Here is a 10,181-nt window from a genome sequence, read left to right as displayed (position 1 = left end):
AACAACTGTAACGCAGCTGTAACAACTGCAACTGTGACTGTAACGTACGCGCAGTGCGCCTGCGTGTGCCACTCGGTTGTGTGTATATCCAGGGCAACTTTGCTGAATGAAGCTTAGTTGCGAGCACGGTGTAAGAATATACTCAGGTGCTGACACTCTTCCCCCAACGCATGGAAAACCGCAATCCACGCGCGGCCAGATAATGTTCGGGTTCTTATCAGTTGATTTGCAGTTTCATCGGCGCCTTCTTTGAGGGCGTTACGAAAAGCGGGGCAATCGTCTCCACAGCAACGCGCATGCAGCTGCTAACGTGCATTTTTTCTGTGCCTTTTGCTGGATAATGTGCGTCCGCCAAGCGGCGTTGAGGGGCGAAATCGAGAGAGTAACAGGAGAGGGCACGGCGAGCGCGGCCGCGATGACGCAGCACCACCGTGGTTCGGCTACTCGCGGGGGCTCTCCGCCTCGAGCCATTAGATGGCGCTACGCTGAACGGACCCATCACCGAACATTAGCTGGCCGCTTAGACGCACGCAGTGTCATCACCTGTATAATCTTACACCGTGGTTGCGAGTAACGCCTGTCCTGTGCATTTGTGTTTCTTCTTTGTGCTGTTCGGATTTACGCTATCCAGTATTCAAGAATATAAGCACTACATATCAGCTTACCGCGTCTGGTGATGGTAACACCCATGTTGCTGTTGGCATCGTTACGCAACTGTAAACAACTGGTTAAATAATACATATGCGACTCTTCAGCATATGAGTGTGTTTATACAACTTCCACATGTCTCTAGCGTAATTCCGTAACGTTTCGCTCAACATGAAAAACTATGCCATAGTCACCATCCCGCGCATGCTTCGCATAACATCGATTCCCGCGGTAAGTGGGATCTGCCGAATTTTTTTGTCACTCAAAGTAATCTCAAACCATTTTTATGTCACTCTCTGGTTTAATCACGGGATAATCGAAGTGCCCACCTGCTTCGACCTAAGGGTCTACAGTATGTAATGAATAAATACTTTATGAAGTATGTGTTATTGCCATATTGATTATTAGGCGCGTACTTCTAGAACTACAAAATTGATTAGAACAAAGTAAGTAAATATCATTAACGAAAAAATTACAGTCGCCTATTACAGTGCACTAGCAACAACATGTACTAGGTTTGCCGTTTGTCTTTCCTTATGTGTAATTGCGAGGTGGATGTGTAATCATCCACCTCGCAAACCGTGAGTTCGTGTAGACAGTCTCCGGGGGAACTTCAATATATATTACAAACTTTTGCTGTCCTGACGAGAACACTACTTGAAGATTTCATATATCACATCGGTACTGACACTGGCGAAATGTCAGGGTAATCTTTCCGACATATCATAATATTATTACCGTGCTCATCTATGCAACACCAGTATTTGGCGATCGGCCTGCTCTTTATGCATTTTAACGCTTAACATAGTGAGATTCTTCGTGTTTATTCACATTTAAGAAGGCTCAATTTGTTTAATACAATTCTGCTGTCCTGTTGGATTGCGCAAACTCACTGATTTGCGCAAAAACTACTCTTTCCAGTGCCAATCATCAATTCAGAAGAAAGCTATACTCCTCATTTAATTGTTGGCTTTGTATTATATTACAAGTCGTCATAGTTGCCCCAAAATTTAAAGTCAAGCAGCCATGCTCCACTTTCTTAGGGAACAAAACTTAAATAGGAATATGTTACTCTTAACATAATAGAGCAAAGCTCCATTTCTCAAACTCTGAATGACAAAGCTGCGGTTCCCCTATCTTCATCTGTCCTAATCCAGGAGATGCTCATTACTGCAAAAGAGACAGTTTCATAACGAGCATTACATAAATTACTTTTTGTGGTGGCGTGACAGAGCGAGATGACACTGTATGCCAGCCAGAAGTGCCATTCACCTGCATTTGTCAATTTGCAACTCGCTACGTTTCCTTGCGCACAAAACGTTTTATTATAAGGTGCAGGTTACTAATTGGGTTTTCAGAAGTATGTTGCTCAATATTGGTGTCTTTTATGGTCGTCGAGCTCTCGACATTCCGTATTATACCGAGGAGATCGCTCTTACGTCAACGTTAAGTTTCCACTTTTGAAGAATAATGATTAGGCCATTTTAGGTATATGCAATGTTCCTGCACTAGATTTTTTTTTTCGTCGTACGTGACTTGTATAATGGCAGACTGCAACGACGACTCTTCGTAGCGGAAACGAAAAAGGTCGTAGGAGTCACATGGGTGAAATTGACTCTGCAGTTTTAGCCACGTCAATTTTGGTTTTCTTTGTAATTCGTTTCATTGCTGAACATTAATTAGTAGTGGCTCATTCTGTATCTCGAAAACTAGGACACGTGCTGCCTTTTCGTCTTTCAAAACTCAATTTCGAGACCCCTCTGCCTTGCTATCTAAACATGTCATCTGGTCTAGAAATTGGTTCTGCAGCACTTAAAAGGCACCGCACCGATCTGTGGAATCAGTAACAGCACCGGGGTCTCCCAGATCGCTCAGCTATTTCGTCGAATAATTCAACGGTGAGCCAACCTATTTTCAACAGCATTTCAATTCAAAAATTGCATGCTTCCTATCTCCTTGCTCAGACCCGATGTCTATTCAATACGCTGATTAAAAAGACTGATAAGAACTACACTAAGAACAAGTATTAGGAGACTGCAACAATAGTCTTGCTATTGCTTTACCCTGCATTCGAATCGTATTAGACTTCTTCGAGCTTGTTCAATCGCAAATGAAATGTTCCAATCTATAAGAACATATTTAAGCCGCAATATAGGTTTGAGGTAATGAGGGGACATGAACACACTCTGGCAAAATATTGTGCGTTTTTCTCAGTTTCAGATAAAGTGCATTTGGTCCTTTGAGAAAATAAAACGCCACAATTGTGTATTTGAATTGGAGACAAATCAAGCATCAAAAAAATTGGCCGCGTATCTGCGTGCTTCGCTGCAAATGTCGTCTAAAGACGATAGAAGAGGCGCTGCGTGAGATATGGACGCCATCTGGTAATACGTCGGGAAACACGAGTGCTGTGTTGCGGGCTGGTAGTCCCGCCGCAGCGGCAGGCGAAGACCGGCGGTGACCAACGCGACCGGTGCACGGGACGCCGGCCAGCCCGAACACGCTGTTTGGCGCGATGCGCCGAAGGAGAAGAAACGTCCGCACTCAACGAGTACTCTCCACAAACTCTCTTACTTACACGTCGCCTAGGTAAAACAGGAATGCCAGAGCGGCGCCCCCTGTCATTCGTACAATGCAATACTGAACCGAAACCGAAACACAACATGAGCTTGTGCAGAGGGCACGGAGGAAGACAAGTTTCAGCGCAGTCGCATTTTCAGCGCACCTTAAGAAACTAGGGTTGTAACATTGTAGGGCGAGTAGGGCCAGAAGGACCGTCACGACGAAAACCTGCCTCCTCAGTCGTGTTCGCCTGGAACGTTGGTGTGGCTTCGCGTTCCCTCCTCCGCTCCTGGCCTTTCCACAAAGCTACTGCCTAAGTACGAAGGCCCCTACCGCGTCCTACGTCAAGCATCCCCAGTTAACTATATGATTGAGCCTGTTCAATCATCTACGGACCGCCGTCGTCGCGGCCGCGAGACTGTTCAGGTCGATCGACTGAAGCCGCATTATGACCCACCAGTTGTACCTGTTCCTTAGGTCGCCAGGATGGCTCCTTTTCCGCGGGGGAGTGATTTGTAACTTGGTAGGGCGCAGACAAGAACGCCTGCGAAAGAAGAAGACGAAGACGGTTGTTGTTGGCGCTCGCGCTTGCTCGGCTTGGACCGCTGATCACTTCAGCTGTGGCAATCTTTTAATAAACGCGTTACTGTCTCAACGTTAAACGCATACCATCAAGGTCTTTAAAATTGCGTATCTATGTATTTTCTGTTAAAGGAACACACCGCCTAATACTTACCTAGTGATGTTGCGCCTCAGATATGCGTAATGTTTGCTTTTTGATCAACAATGTACACAAGTATGAACCTAGTCAGCCGTTCACGATGGCTGGCCCTTGGGCAAGTGGTTCAACTTTGGCCGAGTGGCTGAATCGAGGGACGTGCCGACAAACAGAAAGACAGACAGAAGGACAGACAGGAAGACAGACCAAAATTTCTGCGTTTAAGTTCCCCAAGAAAGACTACCGTCTTTAAAATAGCAAACCAGTTCTTAGCCGCTTCATATCTTGATAAGAATGGCATCTCAGTGAAAAGGAGGGATGTTTAAAAATCAACCAATTGAAACGACGCAGTGTCCACTACCGGGGCTGGGCAGTGTCCCGATAAAGGAGAGTCGCGGTAGTATTTAGAGATACTTTTTCAATATTTGAATACCTGTAATTATACATCAGAAAGCCGTATTTCTATTCTCGAAGTGAAATACTTTTGCGATATATGCGTGTACCCGTGTGCCCGTACGGGACACCAGCACGCGGGTTTCTAAAAATGCAGTAGTGTGATAATAGGAACGTTATATTGTTTTAACAACATGCTCAACCTGTTTACTAATCTTTATTGCTAATGCACAGAATGAAGTCGCAAGCTCTAAGCCAAATCATTACGCAAATATACATAGCTTTTTCCATACCATGTTTTCTGTTACATCCTTGCAGTTAAAGACATGGAGAACTTTCTTGCCAAGTACCTCCTTATGGGGCTTTCTGCTGCACTTGGTAAGTTCAGAAGCCATGTCAAGTCGAACTGTGAGCTTCACCTAAGCAGATCGGCGAGTGAACATTGTAGTATCACTTAATATTCGACTTTCATGGAAAAACATATCAACAATAAGAAATTGGGTCAGCCTAAAGTCGTAAATCGCCGATACATATTGTAGAGGCGAAACTACGTAATGACTACTCAGTCGAACATGTAAAATCCACTTGGTGCAGCACGATACTTTTATCGAGTCTAAGGAAATATGCCATTGTGACACGGCCGTCTCCTGCCCGAAATAAGATAGCTAGCTTCCCTAACAGAAATGGGTTTTCGGAAATGAGCCGCGAATGTCTCAGGCGCCTTTCGAGGGATGCATCAGGACCAATTCAAACATCCTCAGAATGCTGAGACAGCGATGTGGCAAGTTAACTTTTAATGGTTTCTTTTTTTAATCAATTAGTTGCAGCGCCTGCTGCTTCTTCCTTACTTTTTGTTTTCTTACTCTATATTAAGATATGTTAAAATTGGAACCCATCCAATTTCCATACAATCTGAGTACGATCGTGTTATATAAATTATCCGAACGGCTTATTAGTGCAAAGCTATCGGGACATCGACTTTCGATAAACGCGATATTTTTTTTTAACTATCGATACTGTAAGGAAACTATCGATGATACTACTATCGATAAACTATGGACAGTATTACCGATAGTGCAGTCGATAGTACCGTCCGTAGTACAGTAAAAGCTCGTTAATTCAAGGTAGCTTAATTCGAACTCACAGTGAATTCGAGCTAACGCTCTGATCCCGGCACAGCCCTGTGTATTTATTTCGGAGAAAACTCCCGACCATTCGAAAGCATCGGTGTCCGCGACGGTTAGTTCAAACTTAGAGCCCCTGATTTTCATTGTTCCTTGTAGAAGTCGGCCCATTGTGATCACAATGTGCTTCAAAACCAAACTAAACCAAATTTTCTAGAGATACAAAACAACGAAAGAGCAGCATTATTCAGGAGACGAGGATTCGGACACTGCACTCGAATTCTTGAGCAAGCTGCAAACGATGCTCATGGAGTCGCGACAGAAGAAACGCAAGCAATGGAAATAACTGATTACTTTTATTTTTGATTGCGTTAACTTTTCTATGTAAATGAACGTGTTTGTAGCATAAATATCATCATATATTTCACATTAAGGCTCACTGCTCGCATAAATGAATGTCGGTGCTTGTTTCTGACGTATCACTGAAAGATAAATTATTTCTGTTTGCTGTTAGACCTGCACGAAATTAATTTACGAAATCACCTGCCACAAACGTGTAGTAGCACCTAGTTCGCGATAACGAGCCCAGAGACAGCTTCCTTGGTTCTGTACGTGCAGTGTGACGCGATGTCCGTTCATTCTGGCGCCCTCCCGCAAATTTGAACTCCGCTTAATTCGAACATTTTTATAGTCCCCTTCACGTTCGAATTAAGAGCTTATACTCTATTACTGCCGACATTACTGTCAATACTGCTGTGAATAATTATGCTGTGAATAATTATATGGCCAGCGATATTACCAAAAAAGCATTTGCGAATAGCCGAGTATCAGCAATGCTCAGTTTGCTTCACTTAGAGCAGGTTTTAGCGAAATACGATTTATTGCAGCATTGCAAATGCAGGAATAGGGCCACATTAAACTCATATTCTAATGTAACCACTTACGTCTTACGCTTAACAAACCTAGTTCTTGATATTTTTCCTTTCTCAAATCACAAAATGCCACACACCGCATTTATTCCAATCTAAGCCGATGTTTTTTTCGAAGAAACGATCTGCAAATGTGGGGCGGTCGCCTTAGATTCCAGTAGAATGATTAAACGTTTTCTTTTTTCTGCCCTTGCGAATTTCGGGGGTCGGCTTAGAATCAGGGCCGGCCTAGATTCGAGTAAATACGGTAATATCGCATCCGCACAGCACCGTGAAATCTAGCGATCTCGTTTCCTTTGCAGCTGAGTATTCAATAATTAGGGAGATGGTAGTCCGAGTGATTTTCATCAAGAGAGTATTTTACCTTGAGCGGTTTGCCGGTACACATGATGCATTTTGCGTACTGCGGAATGCCGGAGTGAACCGTACGAACCCGATACGCCTAACGCATTTTGTAAGCTTTTCCTTTTCTCCCCGTCTGATGTGTGCCTCGAACCTTTCAACGCCACCTCACGCATTCTCCAGGTCATATGTTACAAGATGATGCTTCCGCACCCTCTAGAGTTTATCACTGACGCCTGGACTACAAATTATTTGTGAGATTGTGACAGTTTCCGAGAGCAATAACTCATACGGCAACTCGCTATGGCGCTCAGCGACAGTTGTGTTCACTGTAATGAAAAAACAGAAGGAACGCAGGTTAGCAGCAAAAAAGGAAATTATAAACAAAAAAGCTGGAAATCAAGGAAATCAAGCTCGTTGTCTGCGAGAGGAATGGACGATTTTGTATCGCAAGCGTCTAATACTGACACGGGTGCAATCAACTTTGTGCATTTCAATGACAGCACTATTCAAACTGCAAATGATGACGAGTATGTGATCTCGCGGAGCACGTGAGAGCAGACGCCTTGCATTTTCACGTAGTGTGGCGTCATTTGGTGATTGCATTCTTTAGCGCACATTTCCAGCGTATTTGCCAGTGTCGTTACCTCGCTAAGAAATTTCGGTGTATTGCACATCAGTCCTGAAAACAACTCTTGCTTGACCCTGCGCATTAGTTAACGAATTTTCTTCTCCTCAGACGTATATGGGCTCGCGTGTCCAAAAAGACGGCTCATCTCTCCTGTAAACATGGTGACCGCATCGATAGTAGCTTTTTTGCATTCGAGATTCTAGCCGGTCTTGGGCACGTTCCTTCGAAACGGCTTTTATGGAGCTTGTTGTGAAGCTGCTGCAAAAGATGTGCCGCTTCTTCAAAGCGGATTCCCTATTTCACAAGCATGTCCAGGCCGCAGCATCTAAGGAGAAGCAGACGTAGCGTAAGTTGTCCTCAGAGCTGCAGCTGCTAAATGTTGTGAAGACTTACAATTGCAATCATATCTCAAGAAATTGACATGATAAGGACAGGTGGTCTGCGGTTCCATGTACTCCGGCAACAGGATGACTCCAGGGGACCCTACGTCTCTCATCATGGTTGCCGTCTGTGTCGTCGTTCCGATTATCCTATCTGCCAGGGATCCGTGCTATGGTTGTATAGTCTAAGGATAATTCGGTGCACGGTGATGGTGCTGGTGTCTTTCTCACGGCGCCGGCTTGGCCCGCGACTGGAAGGAAGCGATCGGCTTGGGACGTAAACGGACAAAAACCTCCAAGAGATATCGCGTGGTTGTCACAGTCATCAACCAGGGTGCCCAAGATGTAAATATGCAGTTATTTCTTTCACAAAATTGTGCCCGCAAAAAAGAACACTCGTAGTACGAGCAAGTAACAATGACAGAATGTAAGGCGGGAGCACGTTAGTCGGTCGTCGATATTCCGAACGTCGGTGGAACACATCTCCTGCACATGCGCGATCACAGCTTCCAGAGTTATATCACAGGCGCTCGCGTTTTTTTCTAGAATTACGTTCCTCACTCGTGTCGTGCGAAATTCTGACGGAACAATTCGCAAACGCTGCAGAAGCTTTCTTTGTGTTCAACCATGATCTGCGCCATGCCATAACACATGTGGGAGATTTAAGTAGTGCAATGCTATCAAAAATTCTCATATGTCACATATGCCTCGTATCGAGTACTCTCGTATGAACACATTTGAATCATATGTGTTGTCATATGATCATACGAGATTGTTGGATATGTGTAATACGTGTCATATGAGATTTTTAGATAGGGAAGCTGCTCACAATAAAATGAAAATATTGAAAAACGTCATTCCCACATATTAAAATTATCGAGCCGCTCTCCACTCACACTTACAGCTAATATTTAGGCGCAGTATAAACGTTTCGTTCAGCTCATCGCTTATATGACATGTTACTGGTGATAGACGGGAAAATTCTTATGCAGATTCCAAGGTAATCAGCAGATGTTAAAATTCTTAGAGCCTTATGAACACGCACATGTGGAGTAGCATCTTCTATTACTTTTATATTTCTCATTTGCGATCTGCCTTATTTGATTTCTGAACTCTTATGTCAACCAGTTTGTCCTGCTTACCGAGTATATCGGTCATTATGTAATAATTATGACCGAAATATTTGCACTGACACCACCACCTATGCGACACCTTCTCCAAGGATGTATATTAATTCTTTGAGAGAAACAAAATATAAGCTGCAACACTAAATGATAACTCTCGCAAGGATAATTTATCATGTAGCAGGACTTCCAAGGCGTCCGTATTGTCCAACACGGCCAGCTCAATCTTAATGAATTCGGCTCCACCATTTCATTGGCTTTTCAGCATATGCAGCCTGGGTTACACCTCCAATAATAGAGTGAGAAACTTAGGAATAAAGGGGAAAAATGATATCCTCCACTTAATCGCAATATATGAATGTACTTTTCTTTCATATATGTACGATTCACGTGAAGCTCAATCTCTGCCTGTTTACGTTTCAGTTGCACTGATCATTGCGCCCTACAGTGCCGAAGCAATTCCTCCAGGAGTAGTCGAAACTGCCGCAAATGCACTCTCACAGGCATTTGGAAGAAACGAGGAAAACGCCAAAGAGTGAGGCCTCTGCCTACGTACTACCCTGCGGCGATTCTGCGTTGCATGAAAATGCAGCCTCATCGACTTAAATAAAATTAATGAAGCAGAGAAGCCATATGGACTCAATAAATTTTCAGGAAACATTGGAGATCAGCATGGAACAGTGTAAAGGGATGTCGCCTCTCTTCCAACATTACGTTTCGTTGAAACTCTGTTGCGAGGCAACACACGTAGTTACGTAGGTCGCACCACAATGGCGATGGGTAGGGAATCTCGCGGCGCTTGCCTGAGATCCCCGGGTCATGCCAGAATACACACTTCCTTTGTTTGCCTTTGTTTCAGCGTACTACCTTCATGTGCAGGGTGTACTCCACGCATCAGTGTGACTTGCATGAAGCTTTCCATACAGGAAAGAATGAGCGGGTTTGTATATTCGACACTACGGTGCTTATCCCAGAGGAATAGTGGCGTTTGTTCGGGCTAGCGCGGGGGGGGGGGGGGCGTTTCTTCAGTTCTTCAAAGTGTGTAATTGGTTTCGTTGTTTCTTTTGCATACGCTCCTGCGCGGAGAAAACAAATAAATGGGAGTCTTGTAAGTCAACACGAGCTTATAGGACATCCATTGTATAAAAACAGTTATAAGTCAAGACGAAGAGAAACCGCAAATTGTAACCTAAAGAATATTTCCCTTGGAGGTAGTTTCGATTGGTGGAGGAGTCAAACTTTGTCATTTTCTGTTTTTAATCGACATTTTAGTAGGCTTTGTTTATTTATTAAAATTTATCGATTTTAGCGTGCGATACTTACGTGAAGC

The 10,181-nt window shown here is 43.9% G+C and overlaps 1 long non-coding RNA gene across 1 annotated transcript; it reads left to right on the top strand.

The window, feature by feature from the left end:
- Window positions 1-2,446: 2,446 nt before the first annotated feature.
- LOC119397899 (uncharacterized) lies at window positions 2,447-9,509 on the top strand. The gene is made up of 3 exons (XR_005184661.2): window positions 2,447-2,546; window positions 4,640-4,699; window positions 9,275-9,509. It is a non-coding gene; the product is annotated as an uncharacterized LOC119397899 (long non-coding RNA).
- The last annotated feature ends 672 nt before the right edge of the window (window positions 9,510-10,181 follow it).

This window comes from Rhipicephalus sanguineus, chromosome 6 (assembly GCF_013339695.2).
Source record: "Rhipicephalus sanguineus isolate Rsan-2018 chromosome 6, BIME_Rsan_1.4, whole genome shotgun sequence".
Classification (NCBI taxonomy): domain Eukaryota; kingdom Metazoa; phylum Arthropoda; class Arachnida; order Ixodida; family Ixodidae; genus Rhipicephalus; species Rhipicephalus sanguineus.
Note: the sequence above shows the minus strand (reverse complement) of the source record. Positions and strands in the feature narration are given on the sequence as shown.